This window comes from Eubalaena glacialis, chromosome 10, assembly GCF_028564815.1.
Source record: "Eubalaena glacialis isolate mEubGla1 chromosome 10, mEubGla1.1.hap2.+ XY, whole genome shotgun sequence".
NCBI lineage: Eukaryota > Metazoa > Chordata > Mammalia > Artiodactyla > Balaenidae > Eubalaena > Eubalaena glacialis.
This window is the reverse complement of record NC_083725.1, coordinates 45,074,464-45,093,077: the sequence shown is the minus strand read 5'-3', so window position 1 is coordinate 45,093,077 and position 18,614 is coordinate 45,074,464. Positions and strand designations below refer to the sequence as shown.

Genomic DNA, 18,614 nt, shown 5'->3' with positions numbered 1-18,614 from the left:
CTGCCCCCATATGACCTGCCTGGTTCAACAATAATTCATTAAAGATGTCTAATTGATTGGGTGATTGAACTAATTAATGTCTTATAAAGCATTTAAAAGGAAGCTTTATTATCATATTTGCATCTTACACCTTTTGTAAATTAATAAAAATCTAACAGTAAATGAAGTAAGAATTCAATGTCATCTTATAGCAGGAGTTTAGGCTTCTGCATGAAACGTTTCTTACTCTAACAAATACCCATAGCTAACTGAAATAATTTAATTCCCAGAATTTTTATTAAAATACACTGATGATACATAAAATGTTGAATATTGGTTGATAATATTTAGATATAAGTATGAATTTCAAAACAAAATACTATGTTCCCAAAATGAAACTGCTAGGATTTACTTTCAGATGAAATGCATGCAAATCCAAATCATTTAAATTTATAATCTCATTTGATATTGTTTCTAAATTATAGTTTTATAGCTTGATTTTTTGATGAATTAATTAGAGGCAGTCTGGAAGTTTGGAATGATATGACATTTGCCATCAGAAATCATGAGTGTAGACACACAGTTTTTCGACGCAGAAGCCCAGTGTGTCTCCCTTTGCCTGGCAAAGCAATAAAGCTATCTTTTTCTACTTCACCCCCCAAAAAAATAAATAAATAAAAGAAATCATGAATGTAAGTCCTAACTCTGCTACTTCAAAACAGTATTATATGAAGCAAACCCATAGTCTCAGGTTCCACAGTAATAAAATTATAATAATTGGAATATGTATATACTATACTGGATAACCATGGGATTTAGTGGGATGTGCTATGACCTATAGGTAATATGCTTTGCACTCTTTAAGAAAGGAGAAGTATTTTATCTACAAACAGTGAAAAATGAGGGGAAAAAAAAGACGGAAAAACTAAAAGCTTTAGACTTAGCCTCATAAGAACATTTCTGTCATGAAGGCAATTAATCTGTCTGTTGTATTATTGAGGAGACAGAATTCCAGACATAGAGATCCTCATGAAATATACCTTGAGTCCAGTCTCCTATATGTGAAATTCAAGAAAAATTGAATGAATCACATGATTGAAGAAAATTACTCTGAAAGAACAAAAGAAGTAAAGAAATTCCTGGTGCAATTAGCATCCAGTAGAAATCACTACAATAATGGAGATTGCAGTGATAAATTATACAAATAATAAAAGTGATCATTTAAATCTGATTCAAGAACACCTCACACTGCTTTAACAAATAGGCTATCTAATATATGTTGAAATAAGCCAGTGATGATAATTATTTGTTATGTTGATATTTTCCATATTTAAAAAATGGTTATTAGCATCAGGAAAGGCATTGAAAAATAATGTTAAATAACAGAAGAAAATCTTCCACCTGTTGTTAATAAAGAAAAACAAAAGATTTAAAAACAAAAAAATTTACTACCTGGTGAGTGTAATTTGACTTGCAGACTTTCACAAACTATTTCTTATGACTATGTTCAGAGACACCTGTGTTGGGGAGAAGGTGAGGGTAGAAGATTTGAATCTACATTATAATGATACATAGTTAAACACTGAGGTTTTTAACCTGTAATCTAAAACAAATTAGGGTTATCATTTTAAAAATTATTAATTTTTATGAAACTTCAAAATGTGTCCTTTTCATGTCATTTAAGAAGCTGGTAGATTTTAATGTCTGAAATTAAATGAGTTATATCATTTATTTTTACTTTTAGGAATATAATAAATATTTGGATAAAATGAACTAGAACCAAACAATTTTATACTTTTGTTCCAGCTTTGATATCAGTACTTTTACTGAGTCTACATAGAAAATGGCTTCAATAAGGGCCATTTGTCAGCAAGAAAAACCTAAGAGATATACAAAAACAGTACAAAAAAAAATGACAAAAATAAAAATGAAATGAAAAGGGAGCATTAGATTGCTATAATTCAATAGTAGTGAAAAATGGCTACTAAAAATGATAGTAGGAAATAGCATCCAGAATGAAGGCTACTTTGGTGTTACTTTGCTCTGGTCTGGTCAGAACCCATCTGGAAGAGAGACATTAACAACCTGGAGGTGGCTGAGTGAAAAGTTAGCAGGGGTGATGAATCATTATCACCTGGAAAATGAGGAAAGAAATTGGTGATATGCAGTCTGAAGAAAAGGAGTTAGAGACAATTTGCATGTTCTCAGCTGTTCATTAAAAGGAATGTCATGTGGAAGGGGAATTAGTACAGATATGCCTTGCTCCAAAGACTAGGACTCTAGCAATTGGAAAGATATTTCAGCTCAGTTTGATAAAAAAGATTCTGACATTTTTAATAAGTATGTGACGCCAGTGAATGCTTCATTAAGAAGTATCCTGCACTTGGAAAATGATGTTATCCAAGGTCACTTCCAAAACTAAAAATCTTTGATTTTGTGAGTTAAAGCAGATTCAAATGCCTGTTCTAAATTTTAGTGAGACATTTTCCACAGGGCTTTAAGGTAATCTGAAATGTTTATATTATAATGCCCTATTTCTATCTCTTTTTCTTTTCCTTCCTTCTTTCCATCCATCCATCTAGCTAGTCTCATGATATCAAACTCTGTACTATAATTTAAGCTGTATAAATAAAAAAAACCCTCATATAGCATGTTCTAATCATCTTATATTCTTAAAATGGAAAAATCCATAATGATTGGTCATTCATTAAAAAACTGGTCACATTTTGACCTACAAAAGCAACAATTTCGTATAAACAAACTTCTTTTATAGAGATAATTCCTGATAAATGTATTTGGCAGACTTCTCAAAGATAATTCTTTTGTAATTAAGCATATTCAGGACATTCATCTCCTCACCTTCAAAGTGCATAAGTAAGCTTGCAACAGAGCATTTATAGCACAGGGAAGCTTTGCCATCTCATGCTTTCTAAGAACTATTTAAACTAGGACTTTCTCTAATAATAATTATATATCTTGCTGTTAAATAATATAAAGGAAGTGTATAAAAACCTTTAAAGAAATATATTTTGGAAAAAATGGCCTTTTACCTTGTCCACCACATTAACCAAAACAGTAGAAAAAAACATTTCGGTCCCCAAATTATTTCAGGTCTTCGTTAAAGATGTCAAAAGTGGTTCTCATAAAACTATTTTGAGAAAAATTGTATTTAATGTTCTTTAACTTTTTTACAAATCTTTATCCAAATCTTCATACTAGTGTTTATCTCCATTACATTAAAAAAAAAAAAAAATCAGTCTTTTGAAAAATAGGTATGCAGGTTTTCAGCTCACCTTTCATTCTGAAACATAAAAGTGAAGATAAATAGATCTAATGGGACAAAACAAATAACAGCAAAAAAATATAAAATAGTTATAGAGTAATAACATTTAGATCAAAGACCTTAAGTAGAGCTCATTATCTACTGCAGAGAGACTGACATGAAAGATGCAATGCTTGGTGATATAAACATACAAGTGGTGAAATGATTGACTCTTGATACCCAGCTATTGGGGCATTCAAAAATTAAGAAAAGCCTGTTTAAAGGAGAAATAAAAACTGGGCTCAAGATTTCTTTTAAATCTAGCTAATTGCTTATTACTCAAGGTCATAGCATATTTAAGTCACCACCCTTAGAAGATAAGATATTTCTGGACCTCTTATTGGATAGACAAGAGAAATTAAAAATGCATAGTAGCAGAAAGTAGCAGGGAATATAGTCAGAACCTGTAGATGTGGAGTCTTTCATAATGCTATATCATATATTAATTCCAAGTGTTGGATTCCTCAGTATGGAAATTTAGGACTCCTTCAAAGCAGGGGAATAAATCACTTGAAACATACATGCATACATAAGTATTTGATATTTCAAATAAAGCATTGGCCAGGAATCACATGAAAAGTCAGAAGAAATGTGGGGTTATTAATTCTCACATATTAGTACTCAATATTTTCTTACTAATTAGATACGTTGTTGTAGACAGCCTATTATATTTTTAGTGGTATAAATTGAGCCTAATTACTTATTCGGATGATGTCTTTTCCTTAGTCCTTTCCTCTGAACTACCACATTGCGAGCTTTACCTCTCTTCCTGAGTATTTCATAGGTAACAAATATTTCCAAACCAAAACTCGTGATTGCACACACTCTCATTCTTATGGTGGATTGAACCATTGTTCTCAATTCATAAACCTCGAAGCAACCCAAAGATGAAGGTGCTATTACTCCCATTTTACAAATAAGGAGTTTGAGGCTTAGAGAAGGAATGTATACAAAGTCACACAACCAAAATGGGAAAAATTCAAGAGTTGGCTTTATGTCCAGAGGATGTTAAAGTCTGTGCCTTTCTGTCACATAAAGTATAAGGAAGAATAATATACTTAGAAAAGACTTTCAAAGCTTGGTTCTATTCAATGTAAATGGTATACATTTGTAGCTATGCATATGTAAATTATTATTTCAAAGTATATATATTTACTGCAATGCATAGGTAAATTATTAAATTCTCTCCAGAATAATCATAGAACATAATTTCCATTTTGTATACTTTCTCCTAGTCTCTTTGAAATAGAAATATTAAAAATTTATTGTATTATTCCCAAAGGTAATGGTAACTCAGTATAAAACCTCAAGTATTTAAATCAAAACTTTCAAAACAAAAGATAGCACTAGAGATTAGTTACATACACTAACACACTTTTTAAAAAATACTTAAGGAACAAAATAAAGATGAAAAATTGTTTACCCACATGCATTCCACATAACATAATACATTTTAAGTTTTGTGTTTTCCTTCAGTTCTTGCCCATAGGCAAAAATAATTTCACAGAGCTATAATGATAGCATAGAAATAACTCTATATTTGACTTATGCCTTGATATTGTCTTACTCCTGTGAAGATTCCTTTAAATATTGACTTTCTATATTAAATATAGCTTATTATGAAAGGCAGGGCAGTAATTCTGCTTAATTGATCAAACAGAAAGGAAATTGAATTAATTTTAAGGATGTAATACAAAAATTGTGAGCTAATTTATTTTCAAAAATGTATATGTGCTACGGAAAACACCTGCCTCCCTTTTCTGATTCTCACACACACTCAGCCTGTTTTGTGCCAAGAAGGCCTTGATCTCCTTGGGCCTGTTGACCCTTGTTATTTACACTCTCATAGGTTGTGACTACCTCACAGACCCAGGAGAGAAGGTTACTGAGTTCTCCACTGATGTGGTCAAGAACTGTGAGCTCTCTCACAGTTTGCCCTGTTGGCAGTAGTCACAACTCCAGTAAGGAGGTGAACCCCATCAGGGCAAAGTACATTTGTGACTGAGGAATTGGATGGAGACAAGGATGCGACTGGAACAGAAAGAACAGGAGTTGCTACAGCTGCCATTTCCTAACAAAAACAAGCATTTCTGAGAAAATAGTGTGGGTCTGGATAGTGTCTTCTGCTGATTTAGCTTTTTTCACTGTGGCCCCTGCCTGGGTACCATACTATTTCTTGAGACAATTTAAAGCTTTAGAATAACCACACTCCCACCATATAGAGAAGTTTTTATTCACTTATTTTTAAGAAAGATGTGCAGAATTTCTCAGTAGAGTCCCCAGATAAGGGCCATCGTCCTTTTAGGAAATCATCTATTTTAGGGTGATGAGAGGAAACAGATTTGGTGCTTATTGTATATTTTGTTCCTCACTCCTTCATCCCTCCCTCCTTTCCTTCTTTCCTTCTTTCCTTCCTTCCTTCCTTGCGTCTTTCCTTCCTTTTTTCTTTTTCTTCTCCTCTTTCTTCTCATGCAAATTGATGATTTATTCCACCCTCTCAAAATCATCATACATAGTTGATCAGATTATTCACTGCACATGGTTCATGGCCAGGGAAGAAATTTGAGCCTGAAATCCCATCCAGGCTCTACTTGCCAAGTAAATTAGGGCTATATCTTCCCATATGGGTGTGTTTTCTCAGAAAAGCTCATTAAGCTACTGGCAGCCCTGCCCTCCCTCCTCCTGCCACAGAACTATTCAGATCCTGCCTCTTAGAGGTAAACCAGCGACCTCTCACAGGTCCATGAACCCACAGAATCAATGTATCCAGGTATTGTGCAATAATTATCACTTTGTTTTCCTCTATAGAAAGAACTTCATCAGAAAGCTTGAGCAAATGTTTGGTAGAAACATCTTAACTGTGCAGGGTCAGGAAATATTTATTTGAATTGAAGGAGGTAATGTATATGGGTCAATTAAGGTATTCCTATCCTTTAAATATTAGTTAAAATGATATTTCTCTTGAGTCTTTAATAGGGAAATTCCTCCCACCCTTAAAATTACATACCACTTTTAAAGAAAAGTCTATCTGTCTTGCATTTTAGATTTACATGCATGTCTGTGCTGCCTTCTAGATTTTATATTTTTCATGAAAAAGACCAGGAAAAGACCAGTGATTCCATTGGAGGTGTATCAATAAGAACACTCCAGGAATAAGTCTACTGGACAAAATGAACTATGCTAATGTAATTGTATACCTGGGAGAAATTAAGGAAAGCTATGAAGCTATAAAATCCCTAAACAATATAAATTTATTTTTATTTTTTATTTTTTTTTAAACTTTTGGGTTTATTTATTTATTTATTTATCTATTTATGGCTGTGTTGGGTCTTCGTTTCTGTGCGAGGGCTCTCTCCAGTTGCGGCAAGCGGGGGCCACTCTTCATCGCGGTGCGCGGGCCTCTCACTATCGCTGCCTCTCTTGTTGCGAAGCATAGGCTCCAGACGCGCAGGCTCAGTAATTGTGGCCCACGGGCCCAGCCGCTCCGCGACATGTGGGATCCTCCCAGACCAGGGCTCGAACCCGTGTCCCCTGCACCAGCAGGCAGACTCCCAACCACTGCGCCACCAGGGAAGCCCTAAATTTATTTTTTTATTTATTTTATTTATTTATTTATTAGTTTTGGCTATGTTGGGTCTTTGTTGCTGTGCGCGGGCTTTCTCTAGTTGCGGCGAGCAAGGGCTACTCTTCATTGTGGTACGCGGGCTTCTCACTGTGGTGGCTTCTCTTGTTGCAGAGCACGGGCTCTAGAGCACACGGGCTTCAGTAGACGTGGCGCGTGGGCTCAGTAGTTGTGGCGCACAGGCTTAGTTGCTCCGCAGCATGTGGGATCTTCCTGGACCAGGGCTCAAATCCGTGTTCCCTGACTTGGCAGGTGGATTCTTAGCCACTGCGCCTCCAGGGAAGCCCAACAATATAAATTTAAAACAGAATGACCCATTTGAAGTTGTTGGTATTTTTTATATTTATAGAATAAAATATCCATATGTGAATTGATTTTATGTCTTAATCGTCATCAAAATTGTGACATATTTTAAAATCACCTCAAAATGGAAATCTGTCCTGTGAATACTTAGCATTGTATGGATATTAAAAAACAGAAACCCACACATGTGCATACAAACACACACACACACACACACACACATATATCATAGCCAAAGCTATTTTTATTAGTCAGCTTAACTACAAGGGAAAAAACTTTTGACTATGCTTGTACAACCAAAGGCATATTAGGAAAAACATCTATAATTTAAATTAAAAATTAAAGTAACTTTGTAAATAATTAGAAAAAGATTAGAACATTAAAAGCATTGTGAATTAAAATGTTCAAGAGTTATGGGTCTTAAGTCGTACCTTATTATTTGGCTTGAAAGCTCACCCCTGTTTATATCTGACTTCACACTTTTAGTTCAAATTAGATATACTTTTTTCAGTCACTAATGTACTGTAAATATAGATGAAATTTAGAAGAAGAGCAAATATTGGTAAAATCATTTTATTATTCCCTACCATCCCATATATTTAGGAAACAGGGTTATTCAGTGGTGGTATGGTTCTTATTTAAGGGGTCAAGATGGTTTAGAAGACAAATTTCCCTGAAGAAAATGTTGTCTTTTGCTTTTAGTGAAGACCGTGATGAAATTAGTATATTGTTAATGACATAGGAATTATCATTCTTTCTGGGTAAAAGTTTTATATTTACCATCAGGAAAATTATGGATGAATCATGATATTGGAAATTGTTGAGTAATTCAGACTGATATCTCCACTTCTTTGTTTTTCATAACTTTATAAAATATGGATGCTATGATACTTTTGGAGTAACTAAAGCTAGCCACATTCTAAAAACGCACTCTTAAGTCAATGTTTTACAAAGCACTGGATTAGATTAAGTATTAGTCATCTCTAAATCACTTCTTCTGAGTTCTGACATACATTTTATAATTATTTGTTTTCTGGCAGATTTTTGTTTCATTGAATGTTTAAATTATTTTACTTTACCTAAACATGTATTTCAAACTTAGGCTGCTTTATGTCTTCTGTGAATTGACACTTTATTAATGGTAAGTCATATTGTGAATATCTACATAAGGATTATCTGGATGTATCTTCATTATGGAATGCTTTGTCCATATTCCAAGTTAAAAATAAGTGCAGTAACTTTTGAATAGGAACTTTCTGTCCTAGCATCATAGTATCTCTGAATTTAAAATCTTAACAAATGTCATTAAAGATATCTACTTACTTAACCCTTGAAGAGTCTCTATAATATCCCCAAACTTCAACATTTCTTAAAATAATATCATTCTTTTCATTTTGCTGTAAGAAATCATTGTTTATATCAGAGCAGAAATTTTATTGCTGTAACTTTCATCATTATTTTTAAATCTTTGAAAAAGTAAGGATACAACAATTCAAATTTTACTTTCTTCTGAAATATAGCTGAAGGTCATTGAGTGATTGCCATGGACCAGACACTGTGCTAACCATTTTTCATGCATTATCTCATTTATTCATTATATCAAATATAGGAGGCAGGGAGTTATCATGTTCTGCCAGATTTTTTTACATCTCTGGCTTATTATCCCTTATTCTTTCAAATAATCTTGACTCCCAGAGTTTCAAGTTCCATCATAATTCTACTTATTCTCTAGGCTGTGTCTCAGACTGTTGAAATGGTCCTGTCACATGGCCAGTGGTGTATTCTAGGAATACTCCCACTGTTTGTCTTTCTTTAGCTGAGTGAAGAGGGTGTCCTCATCAGGGGTGCAAGAATGACATGGGGTTTGGGAAGTGTGCAAACTTCTAAACAAAGAGAATAAGGGATGCACATGGAATTCAATGATAGGTTCCTCACTCACCAGGAACAAAAGTAATCAGTATAATTGAATGAAAACTATATGGAAAAGAATAGTTATAATTAAATAAAAAATAATAACTATATTAAAATTTCTTTGTTTTCTTCTTATGTAATAAGAAAAACCATAGAGTGATAGTAACTTTGCTTAGGCTGCTGAGCAGCTCAATCCCCCTTTTCATAAGTCTAAACTGAGACTGATTTATTTTGAACTTTATATGACTAGGAAGATAAGAAGAAATTAAGAAGATGTATAACCTGGGTAAGTAGTTATTTGGTGTTTATTAATTAGCAGTTTCTTATAACTAAATTCTAATTCTGCCATGATATTGTCCACAATTATTTTTGGATCTGAGGAGAGTAGGAATTGTTTCTGTCAGTGGAACTCCAGCTAAACCACATCATTTCTTCTCACTATAATGTGCTAATTTTGTTTTTTGAAAAGGGCATCCCTCTGCTATTGACAATAACTTATGTGCATTGTTTGGAGAATATGGTCAAGGTGTGGAGTTTATTGTAAGCAAAAATACTAAGCTTCAATTTTTGAACAAAGGCAGAAGAATTTGTTGAGAAATATATTAATTTATATATTTGAATTATCATTAATAAATAATCATTTTATTTGATAAAAATAATTCTTTAGGTTACTAACAAATTAAATTTAAATAAATTCACCAAAGGATCACTGCTATGAATCTACCTTCCAAAAATATATTAGAACATTCTCCTGAAAAAGTTAGAATCCTTGATGTGTGACTGTTTCAAACTGCAAGGCCTAGAACATAGTGACAACTGTACTACTACCATGTATTTTTAATACTCTTGATCTTATTTGAAGAGCTCTATTGAGGTGAGGCTCTCTGCTTTTGAGGGTACCCCCGAATAATTTGTCTGATCTTTAATCTAGATTTGAGAACGATTGATATTTAAGGCTGCTAACTTCTGTTGGAAAATTTTCAGTTGCAGACTGCCTTGTGACATTTTTCCCAACTCCTTATTTTCTCTTACTCAGTCCCTCTTCTGGATAGGTGACATGGCTCCAAGGTCCTTCATATCCATTTACCACTGGTTAGCCTTGCTCTACCTTGTTCCAGATGATCCTAAGCTTCTTCATTTGCTGGTTGACAGCGTTTATGTAACGTGTTATTTTTAACATTATTACTTTTAGCTCTGGAAGACTCCCTAGTGTGTGCATAGCACTGATATAAATTTCTCTCCTACAACGTGACCCCAGTGATGCCTAAGTAGCCTTCACATATTCATTCATTTATAGTGCATCCCATAGGTATGTAGTAAACACTATGTGCTACAAATAAGTAACGCAAATAACAAAACAAGCCACAAAAATTTCTGCCATCACAAAGCTTATAGTCTAGTGGGTGAGTCTAGTGAATAAAAAAAAAGAATAAATAAATTACATGTTTATTAGAAAGTGATAAGTGTTATAGGGAAAAGCGAACAGGGATAGGGAGGCCTAAATTTGGGATGGTGATCATGAAGACTTCCTGAGAAGACAGCTTAAAAGCCATGACTTGAACAAGGGGAAGCTCTCCTAATGAAATTTCACATATATGCCTATGAGAAACCTAAATCTTTCAATATTCCTCCATAGTTCAGCTGTAGACTTTTATTTTTCTGGCTGATAGGGAAAATATCTGGCAGAGATGTGGGTATATTGGCTACTTTTCTCCCTACCACCCTTAAGGGAAGTATCATTTGGCTCCGTGGCCCATATGACAGATTTTTTTTTCCCCCTAATTTTGATACAGTTTCTTGGCAAGCTGGATATAATCTGATTCAATCTTTACATTCCCACTGCCAAGGTGCACAAACATGTTTGGGCATATGGTCTTGTTTTTATGATCTTTTAACCTTTATTTATGTTAAATACACCATGGTGTAATGGATCATTTGAGGGTATTGAACACTTGGAGTGGCAGCAGGTCTGGTTGAGGCCATCTGTAGATGCTGAGGAAGGGGGAAGTTTGCTTCCCTTTGGAATAAGCTTTTAAAGGGAGTTTTATAAAATTAACTAGAAAACTTGCAGTAACCTCATTAAAGAACAGGATATGGTAGCATGTAAGGTAGATGAATGGATCATGGAACAGATGAATGGTTAAGTATGTGGTAAAGCAAATATATATACCTTTATTCTGCATGCTAGCATTCTAGAATAATCAATCAACTTCCTACATCTGATGTCTTAGATTTTAGAAAATGGCTATTCTAACATGAACAAAATTTTTCATTTTCTTTTAGTTTTAGACACGGGCATAATGTTCCCAGAGGCTACTTGTACACATAATTAGAATGAAGGTAATAGAAGATTGAAAGAATAAATAAATGCCAAAATAATTTTTTAAAAAATTATACTGTTGAGGTCCATTTTTAAAAGTCTACTTTGTGTACCTTGATAGTAAACTTCATCTAGCAGTAATTATGATTTTATTTTTTGATATCATAAAACACCTTTAACTATATTTCAGCCTGTGTGATCAATGTGATTTCATTTTCTTAGCATCTGCTTTTCACTTTTGAAGAATTACTAAGTAGAAAAGAACAAAAGAACTACATACACACACATACCCACCTGAATGTCTAAAATTAAGATACACACACACACATCTGACAAATGGGTCCAACCACTTTGGAAAAAGTTCTTGCAATTTCTTAGACTTACTGTATGACCTAACAATTCCACTCCTAGGTATTTACCCAAAGCAAATGAAACACATATCCACAGAAATATGTGTACAAGAATATCGACATCAGGTTTATCCACAGTAGCCTAAAACTAGAAACAGTCCTGATGTCCATCAAAGGTGAATGGATAAACAAATTAAGATTACTTATACAAAGGAATACTACTCAGCACTATGAAGGGATAAACTCCCAACCATGTAACAGTATGAATGAAACTCAAAAACATTATGCTTTATGAAAGAAACCCTACCCAAAGGAGTATGTACCATATGATTCTGTGTATATTAAGTTCTCAAATGGACAAATGTCATATCTCTAGTGGAAAAAAATCAGAACAGTGGCTGTGTCTTAGGACTTGGGTAGGTGATAGCTCAGAAGGTGTCTGAAAGAACTTTCTGGGACAATGCCCAGTGATTTTTCTTAAATGATTAAAGAGCACCGATCTTGTTTAGGCAACTAAAGTATTTTGTATTGTATAATAGCTCAAAGTCCTTTCCTCTCCAGGAAGAGTTATTCTGAGTAAAAGCCAATAAATAGGGCAGAAGGATGTTTTTACATTTTTCCTCTAATTCTCCATTTTGTGCATTTCAACTCCTTTACCCATTAAGTAGGCTCAGTCTCCTTCAAGACTGAAGTAGGGAGCAAGTAGAGAGGTGAAGTCTTGGAAAGATATCATTTGACTGGTAATATCATGAGCTGTTACTGTTTTCAGTGCCTGACATATTTAATGCTGACTCTTTGTGAATAAATTTGAGGTATTTTGAGTGTGTTTCAGCAACTTCCCCCCAATTCCCAGCTTCTTGAGATCTCGCATCTATAGTTCTCTTCCCTAAGACAAATATAATTATTCCAGGGTGATCACTTAAAATTTCTTACTTCCTACACATCGTGGATTGATCATACCACGAGTCTCTATCAGCTGAGCTCTTCTCACTACCTCGGCAGATCTCTTTGGAGTGTTATAAGACAACCCCAGGCAACCCTGCTCTTATAGGTGGTCTACATGAAAATAGTTGATGTGATCTATGGAAAATATGTGCCTTTGGTCCATTTTAATGGGAATGAAATCATTTCTCTCTCTTAGCCCCATTTTCTGCTGTCGCAGACTCCTTCATCCAGCCACTCACGCCTTCGTTTTCTCAGATGTGACTCAGAAACAGTCTACTCTGACCTACATGCTCCAATAACCACATATTTAGCTCTCCTAGTGGTTTTTTAAAGCCTCACTTGAATATCTTGATATAAGAGGAAAACGACAACTACCGTCTTTGAAGACGGGTTGGAGAGTACTCATAGCGCATTTGTATCGCTTTCTGATGAAATTCTCTCTGGTGTCCAGCTTTTCTCTTGGCTTCACCAGCACCTTGTAAAGGCTGATGATACATGCTCCGTTCATGGTGACTAAAGTTGTTTGAAAATCCAGCAGAGGGGAACTAGCACTTCACTTTGAAATATTTGCCATCTATTTATGGTCTTGGTTTTTCTTTTGACACCAAGACAGAAAGAGTCCCATTTTAACTTCCTGTTACACTAGAAATTTTTGAACTTTATTGTGTAGACTAAACCAATTACTATTCTAAGTGTTTTGCATATATTATCTCACTTACTAGTCACAAAACTACAGGTAAGAATTATTGGCTCCATTTTGTAGATACAGACACTAATGCTTAGAGAGTTTGGGCTACTTTTCCTTCCAGGTTTGTGCAGATTCTGAGGGTGGAGCTGATATTCAACTTCAGGCTCATCTAACTCAAAAGCAATATAGTTGTTGCGCTACAAAATCTCTCCTATGCTTATTTCTTATTTTCCTTTCATTTTAAAATGCGTATACCCCTGCATTTATCTTGTTTATTATAGCTTATATATAAAATATCTAAGCATCAATATTTTATGAAATAAAATACAGTGTAAACAAGTAAATGCAAAACATAATCATTCTTAATTTGGCCCCAATTTACCTATATCTCTCCCCATGACGAGTTCCCCAAATTGAATACAGCAGTCCAGCCTCTCCAGTGAAGTGCTATATAAATCAAATTTGAAAATGTGGAGTTCAGTGTTAAGGAGGCTATCATTTGAGTATAAATGCCAAAATATTACAACCATATCCTTTATTCTCCTGCCAAACAGACCAAGCATCTGCCAAGGAAGCTCAGATCTCCAATGGAGCATAAGTTGAGTTTGAAAATATAGTGTTAAATAGCCACTGTAGCTAGAAACTGATTAGAATGTGCTGAAGGGTTATAACATTTCTTTCTACTCTGCCAAATAGACTTTGTTCCTGGCTAGGAAATTGAAATCTAAAGCAGATGACATTGACAGGACAAATGCCGTTAATAGAGAGGGATATGTGCCATGTTCAACACAGATTGAGACATTAAATGCCCAGCATTAAGTGAAACTAGAAAGTTCAGAATTCTTCAGTGTGTCAGATTTGTACATGATAGCTGTGTGAACTTCCAGGAATATCAATAGACCTGCATAATCTTGGAAGAGCCTGTTGTGTTGCCACAGAGCCTGCTTTTCTGAAGAGCTGTGGAGTGACCTTGCAGCATTGAAAAGGCAATCTGGAAACAAATGTTATCTATTTATGATGCTTATTACAGCTGAAGAATTTTATTCTTTAAATTGGTGGTCTCCCTCACAGACAGGTATTTTGAGAGTATCAGCGCAGTTGAAAGAGCTTTTATTGCTCCTTTTCTTTTCCATAACATATTTATTTTTCTGACTTAGCTCTTATAATTTATATAATAGCAGCAATACCTTATGTAGAAAGCAACTGAATCATGATAAGCCAGATATACCAAAATTTTATGTTTTTGTTTGTTTTGTTTTGTTTTTCTAAAACTGATCTCTATTGCTTTGGAGCCCCTATTCCTAAAGTCAGAACAAAGAAAACAAAATTTTAAAAAATTATGCTTGTTAAATAAAATTCAGTCTTCTCTACTTCCCACAATTTCTGTGTGAGTAAATATTCAGTTAGTTCATGGAACCCCCTTGCAGAGCATTACCCACCCAAGCAGGAGGCATCATCTTCCAGGGCTCCTTTCCAAGATGTGTCTGGGAGCACAAGGGAGTGTACATATTCTGTGGTGGTGAGAAGGGGAGGGGAAGGCTTTGGTTTTTGTGCTGTCCTTGTGGTTGGAGGGTCATGTCCCACCAGTCAGCATCTTCTCTATTCTTGGTTGCCAAGTGTCAACACCTGGAACAACTCAGGGGGCGCTGTGTCGACTCTGTCACTGCATGGGGATGACCGTCTCCTGTCCCTGCCTGAAACAGCCACTTCTGCCTCTCTCTTACACCACAGATCCCTTGAGATCTGAATCTCCTGCAGTTTCCTCCTTCTGTGCCACTGCCAGCTACCTACTACCCACCCCCATGATCTCAGTAAACTTGAAGATTCCCTGTAAGCCCTGCAGACCCTGACAATGAGGAGGCACTACTTAAGGCCCATTGTAGCTATTTCTCTCTTCCAGTACTTTTGCTTCTGTTTCCAACTTGTTGGGCAGGGTGAGGAGGAGGCACAAAGGAACCCTATTAATTACACCCTTGACCGCATATGAATCACTATCTTTTTTATAAATTCTTGGTTTCTCTTTCAAACTGATGAAAAATTATTTTAGTTGCATTTATGTTTTACAAATTATTAGAAATATATAATTTTTGCAAAATAGAATGACTCAGAAAATTCTGGGTACCTGACCATTGTTTTAGTTCTACAAAATGAAATTCAGGTATGTGCTTGTCCCAAAGGCTGAGTGGTGAATGATTATCCCTTTCTGGTCTAGGCATATGTTTTATTGTACCTAGCAGTTGTATCGCATTTTATAACTCTGAGACTGATGGGGTGCAGACAATCCAATTGCTATGGTCTCCAGCATATATGCCCAAACAATTGAACCATGGTCAAATTTAGCCATGTTTAGGTTGTTATTTAGATATTTAGTTGGTTGATGGATATGTGTTTCAACCTGTTTGACCTTATGACATTCTGTCAGTCCAGAAGATCATCCAAGCTTATATGCTATACACATGGATACTATTTTTAGCAATAATAGCACATTCTAAGACATCAATCAATAAATGAATTAATATTATATTACCTCCCTTAACTACAGGTTTCTTATGGACAATTAATTAATTAGACTTTCCTTCAGTCAACTATTATATCGCTTCAGTATAGTAAATGCTCAATTAATACAGATGTACATGTACATGAATACATACAAGCATGAGTAAATACATACAAGCGTGAGTGATATTAACCATCATCTCTCTCTTATGGCAATCATCTCCTAACTGGTCTCCCTGCTTCCACCTTTTCCTCCTTAGTTTATCTCAAAGTAGTAAAAGTGATTCTTTTAAAATGTAAATCTGATTATAACAGCTCCCTGCTCAAAACCCTGCCATGGTTGTAATAACACAAAATACATTAAAAAAAACTTTTATTATGGCCCTCAGGACCCTCTTGAGCTGTGGTTTCTGATTATCTTTCCACCCTTTTTTCCTACTCTTTCCTTTATTCAATATACTGTAGAAACACAGACCTCTTTGCTCTCCCTTAAACACAACTATTTCAAGACCTTTAAAATTGCTATAACTGTCCTGAATGTCCCAAACCCCTGAGATACTCCTCACTTGCACCCTCATTTCACTTAAATCATCAAAGGTCAGCTCCTCAAATAAGCCTTTCCACACCATGTTAGCTTAAGCAGCAGAGTTTTCACTTCTCATCAATCTTAACATGATTTATCTTTCTTCAGTCACACATATCAATACATATATTAATTGTTTTGTTTGTTTACTGGGTGCCTTGCCTAATACTACAAATGCTCCATGTGGTCAACAATTTTGTTTTGTTTCGGTAGCCTATTCTGTCTGTAGAACCTACTTTGCTGATACTAAACATTGAGTACATAAATACATGTTGATGTAATTAATTAGTTAATTAATGGATTAATTAAAGCATGACTAAATGAATCTCATTCTCTAGGAAGTCTCCCTGGGACTGATTTCCTACAAGATCAAATAAAATTGGATAACTTCAATTCAAAATCAGTTCAGGAGTCCCCCAGTGCAGCTAGAATCTGATCTGGTAGCCGTAGAGACCCCAAAACTACCCTGGACCTGCAAAGGGTAGAATTATAAAACCTTCCTCTCTGGTACATACTAAATGGGGTCCTGTGAGTAATGAGGATGGCGTGGGGGTGGGTGTGATCTGGAAAATAGAGTGTTTGACACTTACGTTATTTTATTTAAATCAGTTTATAGCTTAAAAAGCTTTGTACTCTTTATTCTTTTATTCAATTTGGACTCTAATATTGTCAAAAGTGCTTTTTTTCAGTGACTTAGCATCTTTAATCAGGCTTTAGTTCCCAGGTGCCTAAGTATCTTACTATTATGGCTGACCCAAGTTCTCTTCAGGTAGTGACCCATAATATAGGCCTTTAGTTTTTCATTCTCCCTGTCATCCCAGATGCATCTGTCGTGTTCCATATAATTCCAATAGGGACATGTTTTCTTTACATTAGATTTAGTGCCTTAACCACTGCCTCTCCCCACCAGCACACAAACTTAACATGGCTTTCAGAGTGCTTGATTGTAGAAACAATTTAAAGAAGTGTACTTTCAGAATTCTACAAATCTTACATGAGCATGTGTCAGAGAAATCATAACAGCTACTCTTTATTGAGCATCTCCAGTGTGATTGACACTCAGCATTTAACCAAGCAGAATGTAAATTATAATATCTGCTTTATAGGGAAAATGGGGTAGAGAGAGGCTTATTTATAGAGCATGGTCAAGATTAATCAGTTAATCTTACTAATCCAAATGCATGTTTTTACATACTTGTCAGCAGAATTTTGCTATTTCCACCTTTCATGGACTAACTGTCCTAACATTGTTAACAAGCATATGGAGGACCTACAGTATACAATGACTTTATTTTTCAAACACTTAACTGAACGAAACCTATATATGGTCCTATCAACACTGTTAGGGTATGTTTTACCTTTAATAATAAACCCAGGATAGTTGAGACCTAACATATATAATGCTGCTTTTTAATATTAAAATTCATATTTAATGAATATTCATGAGAACCCAAGGGAGAAAATACAATTATATTTAGTTGGTCATATTAATGGAATTATTATTAAAGTAAATGGGCTTTCTCATTTGGCAGTATTTGATAAATTAGTTTATTTGGTCTTAAAGTAAGTTTCTATTTGTAAACACTATCTTACCTCTACATTTGGAAGAATGAATAATCTTTACTTAAATCAGTGATAAACAGATGTAGATAACACCAAGTTTCAAGATTGTCAAGCATAGGAGAAGGAAACTAACAATCAGTAATTATTTTGTGCCAAGCTTTTAATTTAATTCTGTTTAATGTAATTTAATAACCCAGTTAGGTAAATTGTAATGTTTCTATTGAAAAATGGGAAACACATTTAGAGAGTTTAAGTAATTTTCCCAAGGATACTTAACAGGTCAAAGATGGAAATGGCATTTGCACTCACAGCTATGTTACTCCAAATCCTACTCTCTTATTACTATCACATTGTTTCCCAAGACTTACATATTTTTTTTCTATTCCCATCCTCCTACATTCCCTTCACACTCAGCAATACTGGGAACAGCATATAGAAACAGTGTATTGATGAACTATTATCATAGAAAATACCTTTCTTTATAACTGAAATTATATAACAGCACAAAAATTATATATTTGAAATCACAAAA

The 18,614-nt window shown here is 34.7% G+C and overlaps 1 protein-coding gene across 3 annotated transcripts in view; it reads left to right on the top strand.

Moving 5' to 3' along the window:
* The window catches only part of CNTN5 (contactin 5), a 1,391,352-nt gene that overhangs the window by 367,987 nt on the left and 1,004,751 nt on the right, over positions 1-18,614 (top strand). The gene's annotated exons all lie outside the window — the stretch shown is intronic.